A 25802-nucleotide genomic window follows, 5' to 3' on the forward strand; every position below is an offset into this window, starting at 1 on the left:
AGAGACAAATACCAATTTCACCAAAACTTACTAAAACTCACTCTTTAAAATACTGCAGAAATGAAATTTTTCTTATTTTTGTTTGTTTTATCTAATTTTAATATCAGGAGAAGCATGGTTTGTCTTTTAAATTAAAACACAAAAAGGTCATGAAAATGTTTCATTCAACAAATATTTAACTGGAACAAGATCTTCAGGGGAAAAAAGAAGAACAAATAAAAGTTCCATGTGACCAATTTCTAAAATGTACTTTACAAACAAATACACCTACACCCAAAGGCTTTTCATTTAGTAAAATGCCTCTATCAGATGTTGCCGTGTGCTCCATACCAGACATTACAGACAACCACTATAGCTTGTTGTGGGAATACAGCTGAAGATCAGGGATGAGCTTACAAGTGATCATCAGCTCAATAGCGTCACCTGTAAGGTATTTAGTTATTTGGGTCACGGAAATTGACATAGTCATATAGGAGGTGAAGCAATATAGGACTTTATTTCTTTGCATTCTTACCACAAAAGAAACAAGCAATACACTTTTCTTAATGCTTCTGCTGTAGCTTTTCACTCATGTGCAGAGAATGTGGAATGAAATGAGGTCAAAGTCCTTGTTTACAGTGACCAATCTATTGAAAGTAAAATGCTGTTTAACCTGGATCACCTTGGAAAGGGGATACAGATGAGATCTCCATGAGTAAACTGTGGATGGGGGAGGCAGTAGAGGGGAGGGGATGGGGGATGAGAACATGAGGGAATGGGATGGTCGAGCTGAGGGAGGGACAGAGTAGGAGAGCAATGAAAGAGATATTTTGACAGAGGGAGACATTATGGGGTAAGGGAGAAACCTGGTATTAGGGAAATTCCCAGGAATCCACAAGGATGACCCCAGATTAGACTACTAGCAATAGTGGAGAGGGTGCCTGAGCTGCCCTACACTGGTAATCAAATCAGTGAGTACCCTAACTGTCATCATAGAGCCTTCATCCAGTAACTGATGGAAGCAGATTCAGAGATTCACAACCAAACACCAGGCCGAGCTCCAGGAGTCTAGTCAAAGAGAGGGAAGAGGGATTATGTGAGTGCTGTGGGATGTCTTTCTCTATGCTTTGAATATATGCTATTTCCCATTGGTTAGTAAATAAAGCTTCATTGGCCTATGGCAGGGCAGGATGGAGCCAGGCAGGAAAATCCAAGAGAGACAGTGAGAGGAGAAAGAAGAGTGGGAGGAGACACCAAACCACTGTCCAAGGAGCAACATGTAATGGGACTCAGTAAAGCCACGGCCATGTGGCAAAACATAGATTAATATAAATGGGCTAATTTAAGATGAAAGCTAGCTAGCAAGAAGCCTGCCATAAGCCATACAGTTGGTAATTAATATAAGCCTCTGAGTGATTATTTTATAAGCGGCTGCAGGAGCATGGGCCAGGCGGGACCAGAGAAACACAGGACCATGGAGAACAGGTAGGACCAGAGAAACTCCAACTACATATGAGCAAGGGGGGGGGGAGTCAAGATCATGATGGGGAAATCTACAGAGACAACTGAACCAAGCTTGTAGGAACTCACTAACTTTAGACCCACAGCTGTGGAACCTGTACAGGACTGGACCAGACCCTCTGCATACCGGAGACAGCTGTGCAGCTGGGTCTGTTTGAGGGGCCCCTGGCAGTGGGATCAAAATCTATCTCTTGTGCATGAGCTGGCTCTCTGGAGCTCACTACCTATGATGGGACACCTTGCTCAGTCTTAATTCAGGGGGAGGGCCTTAGTCCTGCCTCAACTGAATGTACCAGGCTTTGCTGACTCCCCATGGGAGGACTTACCCTTTTGCAGGAGGGGATGAGTGGGGGGGGGATGCTGGGGGGAGCGCGAGGAGGGATGAGAGGTGGATCTGTGGTTGGTATGGAAAATATAAAAATATTATAAAAAACAAAATAAAGATAATTACAAATAGAAAAAAAAGAAATTAAAAATTCACATGTCCCCAAGACATGGTTAGCAGTGGGGGTAAACGGAACCATACATATCCCACCATTTAATACCTTCAAATAAAGACATCTGCTTAAAGTGCACATAGCTTATTTGGTTATTTCCAACTAAGAAAATTGACTGATATGGCCACACTGTATGCTAGTCAGAGGTTGAAACAGAGATTTAGAAGAACCGCACCAGAAAAAAAAATTAACCTTGGGAAACAGATTGCTAAGCAAATATACTGCTAGATTAAGAATTATATAGTTCTCTTGTCTGCCTGTCCCAATACACCGTTTTTGTGTTTTTACTCTCCTGTCCCCTCATGATCCCTTAAAATCTAAAGTGGCAGACTGATAGACACTGCATCTATGGAATTTTTATCAAAATAGCAGTAATAGAGGCTAGAGATATGGCTCAGTGGCTAAGAGCACTCGCTGTTCTGGTAGAGAATCCAGGGTTCAGTTACGCACATCTGATATCTCCTAACTACCGATAACTCTAGCTCCAGGGGATCCAACCTCCTCTTCTAGTCTCTGCACATATGTAGCCTCATACTTAACTCAGAACCACACATGTAGATACAAATAAATATTTTAAACAGCAGTGATAGGAGTTCCCCTGGAAAGGAATACAAAGGCATGAAAATGGCAGTCGTCCTAATTTTCACTATGTGCTCTTTTATTGATGATTTTTCTTTACTATGCCTTTTATAGTTGAATTTACTATGACACCGATTGAGATTTACTCATCTGGAGAAAAGTTATACAAAACCATAAAGTATTTACAAATAGACTATAATGAACAGATTCCACATGTACCCACCGATATCACGTTTTTTTTGGGTGCTTAGGAACCAGAGCCATAGACACAGAAATTCATGTCATTGGTCAAACATAAAATTGGATTATTAGATTATTTGATTAAAATTCATTACCATGAAGCCTTACTGGCATAAACAAATGCTTGATTGAATGAATAAGTAAGTAAATTAGAGTACGGTGACAAATCTCCAGGGCAGAATTTCAAATAAGTTATTTTGATAATTTACCTTCAAGGCAGTGAAACACAGCTCCTAATTCCTTTAGTGGGGCCTCGGCCTAGCACCTTGGGTTTCAGTGGGGAGGCGGAGGCAGAGATCACTTTAAGCTAGTGAAACCTGACAAACATTACCTCAGCTAGACAGTGGCCAAGATAAACATGAAGTGATCGATAACGCTAACAGTATATACCCTTGATATGGGGAGTTACAAGGGCATTTAACCTCTGGGATCTTCCTCTCCAAAACACACAGCCCCATTCTATCATATGAAAAACATGAGACAAATCCCAGCTGATCTCTGTTCTTTCTCTCATGCTTTAAAATCGTGATATCTTGAGGGCTGGAGAGATGGCTCAGTGGTTAAGAGCCATCTTGGTTGCTATAGAGGACCCAGGTTCAAGTCCCACCACCCACATGGTGATTTACAACTGTCTGTAATTCCAGCTCAAAGGGAATGGATGCCTTCTTCTGGACTTCATAAGCACCAGGCATGTACATGGTGCACATACACACATGCACATTAAATAAATACACAAATAAGCAACTACTTCTCTTTTATTAGGAAGAAGATTGTACTATCTCTGAGAGCAAAAGTGTTAATGGATATGTTCCGCTCACTACCACTCATCCCAGCTGAAAAGCCTTGAAGAAGACAAGCCATGGGACGTCAAAACCCTATTGTGTGCTGCTGTGTGGGAGCCAGCAGAGAGTTATTCTGCAATAGATGCTTCTCAGTAGGAAACAGAGTTGTGCCAGGAGACTGATTAATTCAAGAGTAAATCCAACACATCAAAGTAGGAGGCAGGAAGTCCAGAGAGAAGTATGGAGACCAACTTGTAAAGGGGTGGAGTGTAAAGTTCCTGAGAAGCCATGTGAGGTCTGACTGGGGCCTGGAATGCACCCATACCGTCTCTACCTTTCACTGAGTGAAGTTCCACTCTGTGGCATATGGCTTAGATAACATTTGGTATTCACTTTATAATTGTCTCCTTTGCTGTAATTCCCTTGGCTATGCTTAAAGTGAAATTCCATCTAAGGATGTTTAGCTAAATCTTAGAGAGCCTGTGAGAGATGGCTCAGTTGGTAAAATACTTGATCCACAGCACCCATGTGGTGGCAAATAGGTTTCTAAGTCCAGTACTAGGGAGGCAGAGACAGGCAAAGATTAGTAAAGAAAAAAGAGGCAGGCAGATCTCTGGGTCTCACTGAAAAACTAACCTATTCAGTGTGCCCCAGGTCCTAGTGAAATCATATCTCAAAAAACAAGTTGGAGGCTCCTAAAGAACGACACCTGTAATCCACCATATAAACAAACTGAAAGACAAAACCCACAGGTTCGTCTCATTAGATACTGAAAAGACCTTTGATAAAATCCAACACCCTTCATGATAAAAGTCCTGGGGAGATTAGGGATACAAGGGACATGCTTAAACACAATAAAGGTAGTTTACAGCAAGCCCATAGCCAAACATCAACTTAAAGGGAGAGAAACTCAAGGCAATTCCACTAAAATCAGAAACAAAACAAGGCTGTCTACTCTCTCCATACCTATTCAATATAATGTTGTAGTGTTGTGCCCATGTCACAAGTCCCCCGAGCAAGACCACCACAGAGTCGATATCCGATGCAAAACACACAGGGGTTTATTGATGACAAGCAAGCCCCGGCTTGGTCCGTGTCACAGTGTGTGGTGGAGGAGGACTACCCTGAGCTCTCAGGATAAGGGGTTTTTAAAGGGAAAAACCACAAGCAGGGTGGTTCAAGCCTTTGTGTCATATGACTGGGTGAGGCTGTGTAACCTTTGAATTTACTGGTTGGGGTTACAGTTATCATTTGGAGGCAGGCCTGACAAGTTCCAGGCTTTGTCCTTGAGCTGCCATGGAGGCTGGCTGGCCTCACACATGTTACTGTGGGGGCTGACTCAGTGGTCTAGGCCGTGTCCTTCATTCATGCATGTAGCTCTAAGTTGGTGAGGGGTCCCAGATAGTAAACAACTGGCTGAACCTTGAGCGGTCAGAGTACATGCAGAAAGGGATTACTGCAAGGACTATGTCTTTTTTTCATGGCCCTCCCAGAAACTGCTGCTTAAGTCTCAGGAAACTGCAATTGAGGCCTGATCTCTGAGAGAAGACTGAGCAGCCTGTTATGGCATCTACTTAGTCCTTTCAGTGGAATACTATTTTAACCAGGCAAAAATGTGTTACATTTGTTTATGCTGCATTTGTTTAATAATTTAAGGATGTGTTTTTAATTATGTTAAAATGTGTTGCATCTGTTTCACCTTGCCTGCCCAAGGCACCTGTCTGGTCTAATAAAAAACTGAATAGCCATTAGCTAGGCAGCAGAGAGATAGGTGGAGCTGGCAGGCAGAGAGAATAAATAGGAGGAGGAATCTAGGCTCAGGAGAAGAAAGAGAAGAAAAAAAGAATGAGAGAGACACCAGGGCAGCCCACCAGCCAGATACGAGAAGCAGTGAAAGTAAGATCTACAGAAGGAAAGAAAAAAGGCAAAAAGCCCTGAGGCAAAACGTAAATTAAGAGAAACAGGGTAAGTTATGAGAGCTAGCAAGAAACAAGCCCAAGCTAAGCCAAGCATTCAAAACTAATAATAAGTCTCTGTGTCAGGTTTGGGAGCTGGCTGATGGCCCAAAAGAAAAAGCCTGGTACAATATAGTACTTGAAGTCTTAGCTAGAGCAGTAACGCAAGTGAAGGATATACAAATTAGAAAGGAAGATGTCAAAGTACTTTTATTTTCAGATGACATGATAGTACACATTAAGTGGCCTGAAAAACTCTACCAGGGAATGCCTATAGCTGATAAACACTTTCAGCAGAGTAGCTGGATACAAAATTAACTCACAAAAAATCAGTAGTCCTCCTATATACAAATGACCAATAGACTAAGAAAAAATCAAGAAACAATACCTTTCAAAATAACCTCAAATAATATAACCCATCCTGGGGTGACTCTAACTAAGCAAGTGAAAGACTTATATGATTAAAAACTTCAAATCTTTGAAGAAAGAAATTGAAGAAACCAGAAGATGGAATGATCTCCCATGCTAATGGGCCACTAGGATTAATATAGCAAAAATGGCCATCTTACCAAAAGCAATCTACAGATTCAGTGCAATCCCCATCAAAATTCTAACACAATTCTTCACAGATCTTGAAAGGAAAGTTCTCAACTTCACATGAAAAAAAAAAAAAAAAGAAAAACCCAGGATAGCTAAAACAATAAAAGAACTGCTGGAGGTCTCACCATTCCCAATCTACTACAGAGCTATAGTAATAAAAACCACATGATATTGTCATACAAACAGATATGCTAATCAATGAAATTGAACTGAATACCCAAACATAAATCCACACACCTGTGTACACTTGATTTTTGATAAAGAAGCCAGAAATACACACCAGAAAAAAGACAGCATCTTCAACAAATGGTGCTGGTCAAACTGGATATCAGCATGTCAAAGAATGCAAATAAATCCATACTTATCACCCAGCACAAAACTCAAGTCCAAATGGATCAAAAACACCAACATAAAATAGATACACTGAACCTGATAAAAGAGTAAATGGGGAATAGCCTTGAATTCACTGACACAGGAAAATACTTTCTAAACAGTACACCATTAGCACAGGCACTAAGATCAACAACTAATAAATGGGACCTGATGAACCTGGAAGATTCTCCATAGCAAAGAATACCATCATTCAGACAAAGTAACAGTCTACAGAATGGAAAAATATTCTTACCAACTACACATCTGATAGAGGGCTAATATCCAAAATGTATAAAGAACTCAAAAAACTAGATATCAAGAAAATAAATAACCCAGTTAAAATGGGGTACAGATCTAAACAGAGAATTCTCAACAGAGGAAACTCAGATGGCTGAAAAACACTTAAAGAAATGTCCAACATCCCTGTCATGAAGGAACTGCAAATAAAAACTACTTTGAGATTTCATCTTACACCTGTCAGCATGGCTAAGATCAACAAAACAAGTGACAGCTCATGCTAGTGAGGATGTGGAGTAAGGGGACACTCTTCCATTGCTGGTGGGAGTTCAATCATATACAGCCACTATGGAAATCAGTGTGGCAGTTCCTTGGTAAGATGGGAATCAATCTACTTCAAGATCCATCTATATCACTCTTGGGTATACACCCAAAGGACACTTCATCCTACCACAGAGACAGTTGCTCAACCATGATCATTGCTGTTGTATTCACAACAGCCAGAAATTAGAAACAACCTAAATGTCCCTCAACAGAAGACTGAATTAAAAAAATATGTGATACATTTACACAATTGAGTATTACTCAGGCATTAAAAAGAAATGGCATCATGAAATTTGGAGGTAAATAGATGGAACTGAAAAAAAAAATCATTCTGAATGAGGTATCTCAAACTCAGAAAGACAAATGTTGTATGTATTTGCTTATATGTGGATATTCACTGAGAAATCATTGATAACCAAGCTTCTCTCCAAAAACAGACAGAAAGTCCCCATTGCTGAAGACAATTCCCACACAACTCATTGAAGACGCAGATGCCAAGCCAGTGCCTACATAGAGTCTTGACCTGTATGTTCCAGGGTCTTTAGGACAGGAAGGTACTCTGCAATCTCTCAAAAAAAGAAACAAACACCAAGTCAACCACAAACCCTACGTCAACAATGGTCTCCTGTCTATAAGATATGCTAGAGGAATGGTGGCACAAAGCTTTCAAGAGGAACAAACCAACAATGGATTTAGCTTAAGTCCCACTTCACAAGAGGGAACCCATACCCGACACTACTTGGGTGACGAAGAACTTGAGACTAGGTAGCCCATGGACCTAGGGGAAAACCAAATAATACTGGTCTAAGGAAAGAAAAAAGATGTAGTGATAAAATGACTCCTAATGACATTCTGCTATACTCACAGATCAGTACCTTGTTCAGCCATCATCAGAAAAGCTTCCTCCTGCAGAAGAGGGGAACACATACAGAGACCCACAGCCAGATATTATGCAAAGAATGAGAAACCTTAGAACACTCAGCCCTAAATGGGATGTCTCCATCAGATCCATTCCCTCAGAGCTCAGGGAACCCAGTGGAAGAGGAGGCAGAAAGAGTGTAAGAACCAGAGGGGATGGAGGACACCAGGAGAACAAGGCCTTCTAAATCAACATAAGCAAAGGTCATATGAACTCACAGAGACTGAAGCAGCATGCACAGGGCCTGCACGGGTCAGTACTAGGATATATATATATCATGGCTTCCAGTTTAGTGTTTTTATGGGACTACTAAGTATGTGAATGAGTAGGTCTCTGATTCTTGTGCCTTCTCTTGGGCTCTTTACCTTCTGTTCATTTTGTCCAACTTTTGATGTGATCATTTTTGTTTTATCCTATTATATTTTATTTTGTTATGTTTTTAAAAAATGAATGAATGAACGGAAACCTAGTCACTAGGGTAAAGGTTAACTGAACTGTCATTTATACCTGCTGACATTGGGAAAATCAGTTTTCTTCAATAGAGTGACACTAGATATATCAACTACTTCAGGACAGGTCTCATGTTCAGGAATAGTTGACCAGCATATAATGGACTCCACAGTTTTTTGTACGTACTTTTATTTAGTTACTGTTTTGTGTTTTTATTTTTGTTTTATTTTTGAAGAGGCTGTGATTTTATTCTGTTTTCTTGGTTTGGGGGTTTTGTTATTGTATTAGGTTTTTGTTTGTCTTTTGAGAAACAACTTAAAGTTGGGTGGGTAGGGAGGGGAGAGGATCTCGAAGGAGTTGGGGAAGGGGAAGAATATGATCAAAATATATTTAAATTTAAAAATTGTTTTAAATGATAAAAATGATACAAAATGAATAACACTTGCGGTTGATCTTTAGCCTCTGTAAGTACACACACACACACACACACACACACACACACACACACACACACCACAAACACATGTCCTCAAAAGAATGAAAAGTACAGCATTATGGATGTTGTGCCGAGACTAGCAGTGGGGTGGCAGCTGTGCTGGTGACATCAGAGAGCACTGGGCACAGCAAACAGACGTAAGTGGACACAGTCAGAGAGGACACAATGAACTGCTCTTTCCCACTTGTACAAGAGGATGTGACTCTTGATAATGGTAAGGAAAACTAAATCATATTGCCTTCCATTCGTGTTGGCTAAAAGGTATTAGGAAATACAAAGGGAGAAAATCTATTACATAATGGAGAGCTCTAAGAGCCGCTGGAGTGAGGACTAGCAGAAGCTTTCACTGAGGCTGCCTTTGCTAGTCTAACAACATGTATGTATATAATAGATGGGAAATGCAAAAGTATCTGTCATATTTGACTAAGTTATAGATTTTAATAAATGAATCTTTATGAATCTATTACCCAAATCAGTACCTACAACATTGCTAATGCTAGTGCATCTACTACCAATCCCATCTGTCTCCCCAGTACTGGCCTAGGTTCTGAGATACATACATACATACATACATACATACATACATACATACATACACACACATACACACATATATGTGTATGTGTGCATATATAATATAATATATATATATATATCTTGTATGTGTAAAATCCCTAAGGATTTATATTTATATTTTATTTATGAGTCTGTATTCTTCCATATAGCAAGAGTTAATTCATTTACTCTAAAAACAAATATTATACTTACCATTTTCCTATCAATGGATGACTATGTTATTCTAGAATTTTTTTTTTATGAATCATGTTGTGGTGCACATTATTTCTAGAGGTACAGTTGTCTTAGTTAGGCTTCTATGCCTGTGGTAAACACCCTGACAAAAAACAACTTGGGGAAGGGAAGGGTTTATTTTGGATTACACTTTATAGTCCATCACTCAGGGAAGCAGGTTGGGGACTCAAGGCAGGAAGCTGGAGGTGGGAACTGAAGCAGAAGCTAAGGAGGAACCTACTTACTAGCTTGCTTCTCCTGCCTTGCTTGGCTGAGCTCTTTCTCTCCCACATCTGTCATGTCCCACAGACTAGCCTGCAGGCAATCTGATGGAGGCCTTTTTCTCACTTGATGTTTCTCTTCCTAGATAACTCTAGCTTGTATTCAGCTGACAAAAAAAAAATCAAACACTGACTCACATTCAGAATTTCTCTAGAGATTAAGTAGGAATAAAAATACTGAGTCATAGAGTTGGTAGATTCAGCTTACCAAGATAATGTCTGAATTAGTTTGTTTTCTGCTGATATAACACAATATTTGAGGCTGGGACTTTATAAAGAAAAGTGTTTTATCCAGCTCAGAGTTGGGGAGGCTGAAAGCTCAAGATTGGGTAACCTATCTGTTTAGCCTCTGATGGAGTCTCCTGGGCTGCACCACAACATGGAGAGATAGAAAGGCAACAGACTACATTCCACATAGGGCAAGTGCATAGAGTGACCCAACTTTATAAGAATTTACTCTCATGATAACTAACCTTATCCCATGGAAAACTACATTAATCCACAGCTTAATCATCTTCCACTAGGTCCTCCCTCTTGAGCTCTTATAGATTCCAACACTCCTTAAGATCATGCAAACCAAGCTTCCAGCTCACAAATCCTTAGAAAACACACACAAATCATACTCAAACTATAGGAGCAACAGAATTTGCTTTTCCAAAATAATCCCAAATTGTACTCAGACAAAACAAGATATATGAGCTCCTGCAGATCCACATCCATGTGCGCATTTTTGTTATCAGATTCCATCATGTGTTATCACATTTTCACACCAAATATACTATGTTCTTCATCAATCAAAAGCCACAAGAATCTAAAAGTGCCATCAGTACAGTTTAATTCAAGGCTTAGATGATGTCTTAAATAAGTTTAGGAAACTTATTTAAGAGCAGAGCCTGAAACAAAGGTTTGTACACAGGTAAATTTGTTTGGGGCCGAGTTTCCAGTGAATAGAAGTATACATGTGGGGGAAAAGAAAAAGAAAACTAATATAGGAATATATTTCTAAGTTATCCACTACTGTAGAAAACTTGATTTTAATCCTACTTAGACCCTCTGAGAACTTCTGAGGAACAAACTCTACTAAAATGCAAATGAGAATGATTTGGTCAAGGATAGGTGAAGTATAGGGGGTTCATCGCCAATGCCCATCTTAGATTATATAACACATGTGGGTGAGTGCTAGGGTACTCCAACAAGCATTTGTGTGGAAATAACAATGAATATCTAGGATGGAAAGTGGGGTATTCACTATGACTGAATATACAGCATGAAGTTAGTTACTAGACTGAAGGCTTGATTAAGAGCTGGACTGATTGTCGGATTTTAAATTTATATAGACACAGAACATCATGTGTGTATGTACAAAATAAAAAACCAGAAGTAAAACTGTCAAGCATGGGCCAGTCAGATGGCTCAGCCAGTAAAGATGCTTCCTGCCAAGCCTGATGGCCTGAGCTCAATTCCCAGGCCCCGGCATGGTGAAAGGGAGAGACAGCTCCTTAAAGTTAACCTTTGACCTCTGTGTACGTGCATATGCTAGTGTGAGTGCAGGCACATGAATAATGAATATGTAATATAAACTTGAAACTGTCAAGGAGAACTAATAGGAAGGGGCAGGGCAAGAAAGAGAAGGGTCACTAGATGAGGGGGAATATGATCAACATACTATATGCACATGTATGAAAACTTTGAAAAGCTGGGCTGTAAGGATGTGTGTAGTAGACAGACAGAGGCAGTAAATGGCAGAAATGAAACTCCAGCACATCTATTTATTACAGTAAAAATAGTGGCCTTTGGCACAGTGTGTAGACACTGCCCAATGCCTACCAAATAACCATTCTCGTTTTGCTTCTCTGGTGAGTTAGTTCCAGTAACAGACAAATGTCTAAAGTAAAACTGTCACAGAAGTTCCCTGGTACCAACACAGGCCCACGTTCCCCCTTTACCTAGCTGTTCCAAGAAGTTCAAAGCTAGATTACATCCAGCAGCTTGCCCCATGGTCTAAGATGGCACCAACTATCTTGCCTGTAATCTAAACCAGCAACAGAAAGAAACAGGGAGAAGGACAATGCTCTCCAGCATGCCAACTCCCTTCCCCTGGGCTTCGGAGAAGTATCTCAGAGAATAGCTTTCTCTCACTGGTGAAATTCAGTCATAGTTTCACAGTTGGATGTAAGAGATGCTGCATGAGAGACTCTTCATTAGATACGCTGCTACCAGCAAGAACAATGGGATTCAGTTCCTAAGAGAGAAGGTGAGGACGAATATTGGAGGGCAGCTTAACGTTTCTGTTACGAGATGAGGAAAGGAGAATCCTGGGAGCAGAAGTGTGCAAGTATGGATAGGGAGAGGAATATGATTGAGGGAGAGCAGGGGGTAAGTGGGGGTGAGAGGACCAACTCAGACTAAGTATATATAAAAATGTCACAAGGGAATTGTTATTTTTCATGATAATTGAAAAAATTAAATTTCATTACAGTAGCATTGGGGCATGTTTTAAATAAATATGTCTGTCTTAAAATTATAAAATGAACATACCAAATAACTCACAGAGTTAATATGAGGACTAAATGAGATAAGGTAAATAAAATTGCTTGTTGCTTGGTATGCAGAAAATGCTTAATAGTCGTAAACGTTGGCTGGTTTTAATTCACTTTAGTGAGTCAACAACATCAGGACTTGTCATGGAGCCATCTGTCAGATAACAGATCTTATCAGTGTCCCTGAATTTATCAGGCTTAAGGGTGCTGGGTGCTGACTCATACCCAAAACACTCATAAGTGTTTAAAGCCAGAGTGTTGGCTTAGTAATTTACAATGAAAAACATAACTGTCAGCAGAACAGGTTACCCTCTCTCTGTAGGCAATGAACATGTGCCATCAGGGTGATTGTTGAGCATGAAATCAGGAGGAACAGAATCCACTGTACCGTTCAAATGCTTAATGCTGTTGGGCTCTCACAGCCTATTCTATCCATCTTACCAACTGCGCTTGTCTTATCCAGGAAATAAGATACTTCTATTAGAATACTACCTAAAACCTCTTCCCCTGGACAGTGCAGGGGGAACAGAGCCAACGGATGGCAAAAAAAAAAAAAAAAAAAAAAAAAAAAAAAAAAAAAAAAAAAAAAAAAAAAAAAAGTGCAAACTGGGAAATCTGGGAAGGTAAACTCAAAACACGTATAGAATGTGGAAAAGATATTACTTGCTCTTTGGGAGTTAAACGAATAGCTTTATTCTAACTAGAGGCTCTACACATCTGGCATCTTTGGAAAATGTGCAAGCGAAAAATTTTAGCAAAAACCATTCTTTGTATCTAGTTCCAGAGTAAATGGGTTGGGTGGAGAGGCAGCATTTAAGAGTGCATATTGCTCCTGCAGATGACGCAAGTATGGTTCCCAGCACACACATCGAGTGGCTCATATCCAGCTCCAGGAGATCTGATGCCCTTTCCTGCTACTTGTGTGCTCATGCACATGCCCACATACCCACTCTCCCTCCCCCAAATAATTTAAAATGATAAAAATTAATGTTTTAAAAATGTAATCTTGTTTTATTGAATTACAAATGAATGCATATGAAGCATAACATTTACAATAATGAAAATATGTAGAAAATATGTTTATATTCATGTGAAGATAGTATAAAAGTGCTAGCCACATCTTTTATAAGTGATTAAAATAGCCACAGAAATAAATTTACTCTCAATGAACAAGAAACATGATTTTCTCATCTCCAGTTATTTTGGGAAAGAGATGCTGTTTGATATAGTACACTATGGGTCTCGTGTAGAAATGATAATGGGACTAAATAACAAATTATTTAAAGTTAATGTGTTTTGAGAAAAAACTCGTTGCCCCTTTGAGAGACATACATTCTCTAGAGTGGTTAATCCTTTTTAAATCACATAGGAGAAGTCTTACACAATCATCTTCAAGCTGGTAAAAATAGCAAGCTGCAAGTTAGCTCTCTTGTTGGAGAACATGACTAGAGACAAGTGAGGCTACACATAGTCACCTACCTCTGTTTCTACAAGACATGTAAAAAATCCCAATGAAGCATTTTCTCACATTTTCCTCTGCTCTCTGGGGAGGTAATCTTGACAAAATAAAATGCAATACTGTCCAGTGTTAAGATAGTATCATAGATAAATTTCACATACCATGATATATGGAATGTGACCTTGACCTCACCAATACCATAAAATATCAAAATGTCAGTGATCTATGGCTTGCAAACCATCATCCCTAGACAAGTGACATGGATGTCATCTGGAAACTTGTTAGAAACACAAATTCTTGGGCTCTCCCCCAAACTAATGGAATCACAAATTCTAAATCAGACACCAGAAACCTGTTCCTAACCATTTCTTCATGGTGAGCTTGGTGACTGCTAAAGTCTGATTGCCACTGATCTACACAGAGGCAGCAACATCACGTCACCAGGAATGTGTAAGAACTGTGCACTCTCATGCCTCACCTTAAGAAGTGGCCCCTGCATTTTAATAAAGTGTCTTGGTAACTCATGCGCATATTCAAATGTAAGAACTGCCATGCTGTACCCCACTTTCTGTTATGGGCTGAATTGTGGCCTTCTTCGTGTTGTTATGCTTAAGTTCTAACAGGCAGGACCTGAGACTATGCCTTTGTTTGGAAAACAGGACCTTTAAAGATGTGATCACATGAAAATGAGGTGATTAGAGTAAACCTACTGTGATTTATGTCCTTGGAAAGTGGATGTCACAGCACAGATTTGCACCAAGGAAAGGCTATAAACTAACCAGCAAGAGGGCAGCTGAGTCCAAATCAAAGCCATCAGCTTCACAAGTAGGAAACCCCGCTGGTGCTTTGATCTTAGACTTTTAATCTCCAGGACTCAGGGAAAACAAATTTATTTTCTTTGTCACATTTCCTTTGTGGCATGTAGTGTGGCAGTTCCAGAAAATTTAGAGTCTCCAAACTCAAGTAGGTACTGGCAATTTTAGAAGGCGTTTTTAAAAACACTAATAATGTTTGGTTCCCATTCCCAAGGTTTCCACCATAAGTGATGTAAGGATTAACCCATGAATCTGGGTTTGAAAAAGCTCCCTGGGAATTGTTACTGTGCCGCAATGTTTGAAAGTTGTTGATATCTACACCAGGCTTATCAGGCAAACCTTCCAAAACTCAGAGCGCTAAAATCTAAAATCTAAAATTCCAGTCTCTGACCCTTGCCTGTCCAGTCTCCCGCTGTTACGTTCCCAAAAGTGGGCCTTCTATACATTAAGGACAGCTGGCAAGTTTGTGATGGTAATGTTCTCTTTACACATCAACAGTTTAAGTTATTTTGCCTTTTATTTTGTTATTGCCCCCCACTTTGGTAGGACATCCTCCACACTACAGGCATAGAGAAGTCCCCCCCCTCAAGAAAATCTGTTGACCTAAGTTGTCAGCACTTATTTTTGCTAGGTTTTCATTGTTCCTCCCATTAAGATGCCTTCAAGGTTCCTAGGATCCAAATGAAAGACTTGGATTCTATAAATCCTCACACCAGGGCTCTGGTGCCACAGTTCTAAACAGCGTTTAAGTGCTAAAGCTTTTCCACTTTTTCCTTATCCCTGTAGCTCTCAAACCCAACAATCTACTCAAAGGACTAATTATTAAAAGTTTGCTGTGTTTCAAGAACTGGAGGATCTGATTTATATTTCATATTAATGGAGGTCATGTAAGATTTATATGTGAATATGAATATATACAATATATTTTCTGAATGTTAATGTATTAATCCATTTTTGATCGTGTGTGTGTGTGTGTGTGTGTGTGTGTGTGTGTGTGTGTGTGTGGTTTATTTAGTTCAGGGTCCTTGATGGTCATAGACCCAACACTGGTGGTGATCTTGCTGGCAGAGTCCTAAGATAGTGCAGGTTTTCACAAAGCAATTGACAAAAAATGCATGCACATAGCGTTCTCTGGCCTCCTTCTCCCTCTTCTTATGAAGCCACCAGTATTCAGTGATGAAAGCTCTACCCTGATGACCATATCCAATCCTAATCTCTTCCCAAACATCTTACTTATAAATATCACAGTCAGATTAAGTTTCCACCCTCTTAAAATCTCATGATTGGGATTAATGTTCAACACATGAAGGTTTCATAGACATAACTAAAATAGGATACAATTTGGGGCAGGGGGAATCCTTTCCAAATGTGATTTTGCTACCTTGAGTAATATTTTATTTTACTTGGCCCAACCAATGACACAATCACAACTTCAACCATTGTATTTTCTTTTTTTTTTTTTTTTTTTTTTTTTTTTTTTTTTCAAATTCCATTGTCATAGTATTCTAAGCAGACCTTCTGGCTAGCTCTCCAAAGCCATCAACAACACCCCTCCCAATAAGCCTCCCATTACAGAAGCTAAAAGTCTTGCTATTTCCACTCTTGCCACTAAGAGCAGTTTATATGCCCCAGCTCCTGCCAACGAGATAAAAGGAGCATTTGTTAGGAAACTTTGAGGAAAACTATTTTTCGTTCCTCTGAAAGGAAAACCTTCTCCCCTTTCTACCCTTGGTTTCTTGTCCTTGGATAAGGCATAGGGACATTATAGCTGAAGCGGTTGAAGCCATTTTGAAATCCTAAAGATAAGGTATTGACATTGTTGTCCCATTGTGTTCACCTGCTGTCAGACTTCTCTACTGCTAAAGTCACTTTTCAAATAAATATGTGTATGTGTGTGAAATGCACACACTTGTATATATTCATATTCTTATTGATTTACAAAATAGTATAATCTGATGATCTATACTTTATGGATACCATTGAATTACATGGATTATATTATTATATTCTAGGAGTGAAGAGGAAACTTGCCCATGTAGAATTTGAGAAATCTGAACTCATATTTCCAACATACCTCTACTTTGCTAAGTTCCAGTGATAAAAATGTGAATAAGACTCATGATAGAGGCATAAAGAGCTAGGTTATCAGGGAAGTGAGAACTATAACTTATTTTTAAGAGCTTACTGGAGGTTCTTGAAGGAGGATTATCAATGACTCCCTGTGACTGACTAACCATCTAAAGTTTCACTAATTTTCTTCCAAGAAGAACAAGAGGGGTTTGTTTATATGGCCACAGATTGCAATCCACAGAACAATTCCAAAACCAGTGATCTATGATCAGGGGCTAAATAAATTGCCAGAAAATATTCCTTCACCTATATTTCTCCCCCAAAAGATAAAAGGCAATACTGGATTTTAGGAGTACTTTTTGGTACTGTACCATCAGGTAAGTTGTCTAGAACAGAATCATTTTGTGGTATGAGTTAAGACCACCTGTTAACATCACATCACACTGAATAATACTGACAACCAGTTGTCAGCATAAGCCACAGATTCATGCATTTCAGCATCCTCTCCCTGGCACTTCTATGCAAAACGACAGCAATAATTAGTGTCTATTTAATAGTCACAGAAACATTTTGCTGCTTAATGGTAGTGAAAGGAGAAACACCCCCTCCCCAAATTGATTTTACTGAAAGCAATGAGTTTTGACACTCCCTACACTGATAGAGGACAAACTAGCATGTAGCTTTGTACAGGTAAATCCTTCTAAGACTCAGAATAGGTTCTCATTGATTTTCCTGCAAGGGAAATAATAGGCTTTGAAGCATCTCTGAAAACAGAAAATACAAAAACAACAATAACCTCCAATTTTTTCCTAGAATATTCCATGGCGTCTTTCAATGAATTCCCTCAACATTGGTGTTACATTGGCACAGATTGTGCCTCCAAAATATTTTGATTCTGTCCGTGGTCACTTTATAGGTATGCAATAACTGCAGTTCTTTGCCAGCTCTGCTGTGTCCTGGGTTAGAATGGTTCTCCCAAGATCCCAACTCACGCTACATGAAACACCCAGCCACCTTGCTGAATGAAGAAAGCGCCCGGCAAAGGATCCCAGCACAGTTCTCCTGTCCCCACCTCTAAAAATTATCCAGGAACAAAAAGGGGAGGGGGGTTGAGTAAGCAAAGACGAAACAAATCAAACATACCTTGTCCCATAAACGTCGCATCAGGATATTTGAAGGTACCCGGGAGATTAAGAATATGGCTCCAGAGTTTGGTTTGGCTGGGAGTCTAAGCACAGATTTAATATTCTCTGACGCGTTTTAAAAAATCTAACTTTCTGTCTACAATGGAAAGAACCAGAGGAAGGAAGCAAGGGAAGAAGACAGAGACACAGACTGGAAGACCCTCCCCCATCCCCCGCAGCCAGCACCCTAACAGAGGGTATCAAATGGCGAGAACTTACCTAGTCCTCACCTATATAGAAAGGCGACTGGAGCAGCCTCAGAAGGGAGGCAGGAGTCGCGCCGCCCGGGAGAGTAGCCGAGGGAGTCGCGGAACTGGAGCCCGGAGCCTGGAGCCAAAGCGCAGACCCGGGAAGGGAGAGAAGTCCCTCTCCTAACCCTAGGGAGAGGAGTGACTCACCCTATCGCTTGGTGCCCGCCTTTCTTCCTCCCCGCCCCCAGCAGGTAGAGGGACCGCGCAGAGAGGCGGTCTCCAGCCGCCCCTACCCACAGGCTCAGTGCCAGGCTCCACCAGGCGGCGGCGCCACAATCCAGGCAGGCACAGCCCACCCCAGCACACATCCGCGCTCCTGTCACAAGGCTCCTTCATCTCTTGGCCCTAGCCTCTCCAGGTCTCTGCTGTCCTCCCGCTGTCTATGCAAGCCCTACACACCTTCCACATGCCATCTGGGCTCGGTATTGCCAAGACCTTCAGCACTAACCAAACCCTCACAGAGGTCCACCACCCCATCCTCATCTCCCCCTTGTGGTAGCACCAGAACCCATCCAGCCTAGGGAAGGTGTGGCTGGCTCCTCCAGCTTGCTGGATCTACCAGGGATTCACTCCTCACCTGGCCTCTCAGCTGGATATGGCCAAGGTACCATCTCTTCTACACTAGTAACTATTCCTGAGGTACCCTACTGCCCATCATTGGCCACACACTAGTTACTCCTGTCTCCTAAGACCCCCTTTTGATATTCTCCCCTTGCAGGTGCCACAGGGTCCTGGAAAACTAGTCTGGAGGAATGGTGAACTCATGATGTAGCAAGGGACACCCTCTTCATTAGACCCTCGGTAAGAAGAGCAGAGAGGCTCTGCCCAAACTGGCTTTGGGACTGGTGCTTCCTTGGCACGCACCGTTAGGATGCCCTAGTGTGGAATGAGCTCAACAATCGGTATTGCCTCCATCAAACAAGGCTCTAGATTCCACCCTGGGACGCGGAGTTTCCTTGTTAACAGTCTCTTGTTCTGCTGGGGAAAGGGTGATGAAATGACAGTCCTGTCTGCATTATACCAAAACTGAGACCAAACCGGAGGAGGGAGCACATGTCTGCAATCCAAGCACTCAGGAGACTGAGGGGTGAATGTTAATTCAGGGGGTGGGGATTGTACATCATCTTTTTTTTTTTTTTTTTTTTTTTTTTTTTTTTTTTTTTTTTAGCCTTGGCTGGCCTGAACTTCCCAATGTAGATTAGGTTGGCCTAGAACTCATAGCTATTCCTGCATCTGCCTCTGCCTCCCAAGTGCTGGGATTAAAGGTGTGCACCACCACATCTGGCCTACCTTTTCATTTAAAAAAATTATATACTGGGACAAAGAGCATGTAGAAATGAGTGACTTTAACTTTGAAAGAGGGAGAAGTCAGAGTTCATAGGAAACGAAACAAGAATGGGAAGAAGGGAGAGAGCACTTTCTCAGTAAGGCTGCCACATTTTCTACACCTCTGGTAAAGCAAGGAAGAGTCTGCCTACTCAGAACAGTAGGCTATCTTCCCCAATACACATTCCTTCTCATCATCCCACACTTTCCCATCACCATTATAAACGGAGATTTCTCTCATAACAGGATACGTGAAAGCTAGGAGGGTTTTTTTTTTCCATTTCTACTTCCCAATAACCCTGCAGATGGCCTGACATACAGTTAAAAACCAAAGCTGTACTCAGCAAAGTTACCATCCAGGTCCTTCCTTCCCATGTCTGCCTCTTGCTTCTGTCTATTTTTCATCTTTTACAGTCTTTGACTTTTCTTCCATATCTACTTTACTGAATACTGGCATCCCTCGATTTCTCTAGCTCTTCTCCTTAATTCCATAAAGTACTGGTGTTTTCCCCACTTTCCTTTCCTTTCTAATGCTTCCCTACTGCATATGTTGTCTTCTGGCCTTATTTTCCATTTTTATCCCAATGAATTTGCTATAGTTTGGATCTTGGATGTCCTCCAAAGGCTCATGTGTTGAAGGATTTATCCCTAGCTCCTGGTGCTACTAGAAGGTTTGGCCTAGTGAGAGGATTTAAAGCCATTAGGGATGTGTAATCAGATTAAGGTACTGAGACCCTGCTTCTCTCTTTTTAAATTACTTTTCAGCCATGAGCTGAACAATTTTGCTTTATAGTATACTATCTTACCATGGTGCCAATCAATCATGGAACAGAGCCTCTAAAAGTCTAAGCCAAAATAAACCTTTTCACTTTATAAGTCGATTACCACAGGTATTTTTTTTTTTACAATAACAGAAAACTGACTAGCATGCAATGCTTTGTTATTTTTTGTTTTGTTTCTAGCGTCAATAAAAAACCTGTACCTGTCAAAAATACTACATTCTTCAACAAGTTGCATATATGTATGCAAGACAATATATCCTCTTATCCAATGATCAGACAAATGTATTAATATTACTAGAATCACCTATTCATTAATTCATATTTACTATGTAGCTTCTGTGACCTAGGCATTATGATTAGTCCTAGGAATATCAACATGAATAAGGCAAGGTCCTGACCATTAAGAATACCACTATGGGGGCTGGAGAGGTGGCTCATTGGATAGGAGCACTTCTTATAGAGGACCCAGGTTCAATTCCCAGCATCCACATGGTAGTGGTTCACAATCATCCATAACTCCAGTTCCAGGGGATAGAATGCCTTCTTCTGATTTCCATGGGCACCAGGCACTCATGTATTATACAGATATATGTGGCAACAAAATATTTGCATGCAGAAAATAAAACTTAAAAGTACTCCTGATTGGCTAGCTTCAATCAACTGACAGGCAAATAGTATGCTCTGATTGACTAGCTATGGTTAGGTTGGTCAGTTTGGTAATATGTTTCCATTGGTTAGCTTGAGATATGTAAGACAGGCAAGTAGTGTACTGTGACTGGCTTGCTTGGGTCATGATGAAGAAGCACATATATTATGGTTGCTAGTTTAAGGCACACTGAATAGGCAGGTACTGTAACTTGGGTCATGGTAGAAAGTCATGCACTATACTTTGATTGGTTATTGTGGGTAATGATAGACAGATAGATGTTAGTTCTGGTTGTCTCAGGCTATGTTTGACAGTCAGGTAGTGTGTTTTGATTTGGCTAGCTTGGATAATGGGCAAGCAAGTAGTTTATTCTAAGATGATGAACATGATTTCATCCCCATTTGTTAATTTGTCAGTGTTTCTAGAAGTAGAGAAGGATTTTATGTATCTGGCACCCTATAAGATAGGCATAATTCTTAAAGGTTAAGATGTCCAAAATGATGTGGACAAATGCAACATGTCTACTACATATATGCGAATATTTGTGATATGAAATGATATACCCTACCATAACAATCTATTATTACATAGTAAAATCACAAGAAGCGCACATGAAAGCTAAGCAGGCTTAGAAGAAAAAATAGAGCTGCAGCAGAACACTCAAAACTTATATGACTTTATAAGCAAAGCAGTAACAAAATTTACAAATTAATATAGCTGGTGATGACTGGAGCAGTTCAGACACACAGCCTGGTGTGTCTAGAGACTAGCTCAGGGGAACATTAAAATGCAAGAAACTGCCAGAGTGGAAATTATGCCTTTGAGGAGCAGAGACCATGCAGCTAGAAGTGGACCACTGCGTGAAGCTGCCCATAGACTGAGCTCAGGTAAAAGAGCAATGTGCCTGAGGCAAGACCCATGCAAGGCTAAAGGTTGCCTCCTCGGAGAAGCCCTGTGTTCAGAGCCTAACTTTTGAAAAGGGGTCCTTGAGTGTGCTGCAGCCAAGCTGAAGGTTTGCTTTTTTTTTGTTATGTACAAGTCATTTGTTATTGAAGAAAATAGTATACATTTACTTATTACTGTTTAAGTACTTATAAAGTATCTATGATCTAATTCTGGTTCATGTTTTAAATTTCCAATTATTAGATAATGACTCCCGAATTTACATATTCTTTCTAAATATTTTCCTTGGATTGCAGACAGCAATCTAGTCAAGGTCTTTATCTTCATGACTAATAGGCTTCTCAAACCTGTCTTACAGAAAACTCACCTCTCCATATTCCACCCTGCCACGATCTATGCCTTCTGAAAATTTTCTCTTCATTTAAACTTTTATTTTAAAAATATATTCACTTCTGAGGGCTGGAGAGATGCTTTTCCAGAGGACCCAGGTTCAATTCCCAGCTCCCATACGGTGGCTCACAACTGTCTCTAACTCAAGCTCCAGGGATCCAACACCCTCCTCTTGCCAGACATGGATGTGGTATACATCTAGGCCAAAAAAAAAAAAAAACCCTCATCCACATACAATAAAGTATAATTAAAAATTTAAATGTATTTATTTATGTTATTTATGTGTATATTTGTGTCCCTATGTGAGTTTATGTGTACGACATTCCAAAAAAAATGCTCTCAGAGGACAGAAGAGGGCATTTGATCTCCTAGAATTGGAGTTTGGGGCAGTTATGAACCTTCCCATGCGGGTGTTGTGGAAGCAAGGCACTCACAAGAACAGTAAGCATTCTTAACCAGTGAGGCACCTCTCCAGCCTCCAGCCTGTTATTTTTGTGGCAGCTGCAAAAATTTTGAAGTTCAAGCTCTAACAACTTTAAGCTGTGTTTTAAGTTTCTCTTGAAATTATATCCCATAATGACACAGCTAGTACCCTCAGTCCAGTGTACCTTTAAATCACACCTGGAGCTTAATAATGTCTCCTAATCGCCACTGCTATCATGCTTATCTAGCCAGCATCATCTCAGTGTCACTACAAGTAGACTAACTAGTCTCCTTGCTCTGCCCTTTGTCCCACACCATTTTTCCCCCTAGGACAGCTAGAAAAAGCCTTTAAAATATAATCTCATGGGTACATCACATATACATATATATATATATATAGTGGTATATATTACATATACTAGGTGTACATATATAGTGTATTGTAATAGAATATATATTCATAAAAACTCTTTCATTTATGAAGTATGTATGAAAACTCAATATGGATGTAAATTACTTGTATACTAATTTTAAAAATAGTACTTACGCTATCTCCTGTGGGGGGATCCCTCATTGATTCTAACTCATTCAGAGTAAAATCTTCATTTTTACAATGGTCAGGAGGCTCTGCATGACATAGTCCCTGTTGTCTTCAAAATCTGCTCGCTTCCACTGGCTCCCTAATACATTGCAGGTACTATCCCCTGCAATATCACCACAGCTTACTCTCTCACCTTTTGTTTTCTACTTTTCATCTACCACTGAGGTGTTCCTTCACACCCTATTTGAAATAATAACTCTTCCCCCAACCAGTAGTGATCCCTGTTCTAGCCCTCATTCCTGCTTTATCCCCCACAATAGTTTACATCACTGCCTGACATACTAGATATCATATTCATTTCTTCATTCTGTGCCCTCTAACTTTAAAATATAAGTTGCAAGGAAGCATAGATGTCTGCACTTTTCAATGTTGTCTTCCCAGTACTAAGAACACATTTGGGCATGCAGTAGACACTCAGGAAATATGTGAGCTCATATCTTCCTATTATGTACCAGATGCTGTTCTAAGCATTTAGGAATATGGCAATGAGTAAAAGAGACAAGGTTCCCCACATTATATGTTCCACTCACTAAATACTAGTTTAAAAAATAACCTATTTTATCTTCATTCAACTTATTCCATATGTATAAGCAAAGTTGGTGTGTTTAAGAGAACATGTGATGAATGTTATATTTAACATCACTCTGCATATGACCAATATTTAAAAATTATATAATTATAACTATATAAAGTCTACCTAATGTGTTGCTTGATTTTTTTTATTTTATGTATTGGGTGTTTTGCCTGCATATATGTCTGTGCATCACATGTGTTACTGGTGATTGAGGAGGCCAGAGAGGCATTGGATCCTCTGGAGCTGGAGTTTCACACAGTTGTAAGCTGCTCTGTGTGTGCTGAGAATCCAATTCAGGTATTCTAGAAGAGGAACAAGTGCTTTCAACCACCGAGCCCTCTGTCCAGGCCTTGATTTTTTAAATATCTAAAAAGTCTATTTGTCATTAATTCTGGTTCAATTCAACCTTTTCTTTGTTGGCAGATCAATTTTATAACATTGTGGCATTAAACCATACTAAGCTAACTATAAATATGGTTTTGTTCTGGAAATAGTCCATTTTTATCAGTACTTGACATAACAGGCAAGGTCTGAGAAGTAGAATTAGAAAGAAGCTGCACGGCACTGAAATAGCATGATGGCAATTATGAAGTAGCATGCTGGTGTCACAGGGCAGCACATAATTAAACAGCAAAAGAAACAGGAAGCCTGAATGTGTTCTGAGCTCAGAGGTAGAATGATACCTGGTAGTTGGAATATCTAGGTCTAGGGTTAAGTAGTATGCATTTTTTTTCACTGAATGTAGCACCCTTAAGGTTGGGAGTTATAGAAGGGAAAAAATTAAAATTTAGCCTTGATGTCTTTGTAAGTATCATGGACTTGGTAAAGGTTGCTAGAAGGAATAGCAAAGATATAACTAACATTCTTTCCAAATGAGTAATATATGTGTCCTCTTTCTTTATTACCAGGAATAACTGGTTCTTTATATAATACTTCTATTTTCTTTCTTGGTATGTTATTGGTTTCTTATTTAAAATGTCCAATTGTCTCAAGTGATCTCTCAAAGCCAAAAATTTGTTGCAAGAACAGTGTGCCTCTGGGGACTGCTGTTGTAATGGGAATGGCTAGCAGGAAAGAACATTCTCTGACAAGGACTGATTTTGTAGACTCTGAATATCATACCACCTAACTTGTCACTGGCAGTTATCCTATGGGATGGTCCTTCTGTATGCCGTGAATATGTATTTCTCTCATTGGTTGATAATAAAGTTGTTTCAGCCTATGGCAAGACAGGATAAGGTTAGGCAGAGGAATCAAATGAGGACTCAGAAGGAGAGAGGCAGGGTCAAGACAGATGCTAACAGCCCAAGAAGCAGGACTCTAGAGAACCAGTAATAGACCATGTGGCAATTAATAGATTAATATAAATGGGTTAATTTAAATGTAAGAGCTAGTTAATAGTAGGCTTGAGCTACTGGCCAAGCATTTAAAATTAATATAAGCCTCTGTGTGGTAATTTGAGAAGCGGCTGCTGGGTATTTGGGAGTTGTTGGCAGAACAGAAACTTCAGTTTACAGCAATAAGTTCCTAGAATAAAACTGTCCTACTACAGTGGAGGAATGCCCGAGCAAACTTGATTGGATGAATGGAAGTAACTTCATGGAAATACTTAGTATTTTTTCACAATGCGGTACATAAATTTTTAAAATGCCTGCTAAAATGACTGGAGAGATGGCTCAATTGTTACAGATAGCTGTGGTTCATCCAGAGGATCGGAGTTTAAATCCCAACACCCACATGAGATGGCTTAAACTGCCTGTAATTCCAGTTTCAACAAATCTGACACCTTCTTCTGGATTTCACAGGCATCCCACACA

The 25802-nt window shown here is 40.0% G+C and overlaps 1 protein-coding gene across 2 annotated transcripts in view; it reads right to left on the reverse strand.

Moving 5' to 3' along the window:
- Nucleotides 1–18767, reverse strand: part of Sytl5 (synaptotagmin like 5) — a 248261-nt gene extending 229494 nt beyond the window's left edge. For both annotated transcript variants that reach the window (XM_028881414.2, XM_028881409.2), the window contains exon 1: nucleotides 18309–18767. The gene's annotated coding sequence lies outside the window, so the exon portion shown is untranslated. The remainder of the gene's footprint in view (nucleotides 1–18308) is intronic.
- Nucleotides 18768–25802: the final 7035 nt, after the last annotated feature.

This window comes from Peromyscus leucopus, chromosome X (genome assembly GCF_004664715.2).
Source record: "Peromyscus leucopus breed LL Stock chromosome X, UCI_PerLeu_2.1, whole genome shotgun sequence".
NCBI classification, from domain to species: Eukaryota; Metazoa; Chordata; class Mammalia; order Rodentia; family Cricetidae; genus Peromyscus; species Peromyscus leucopus.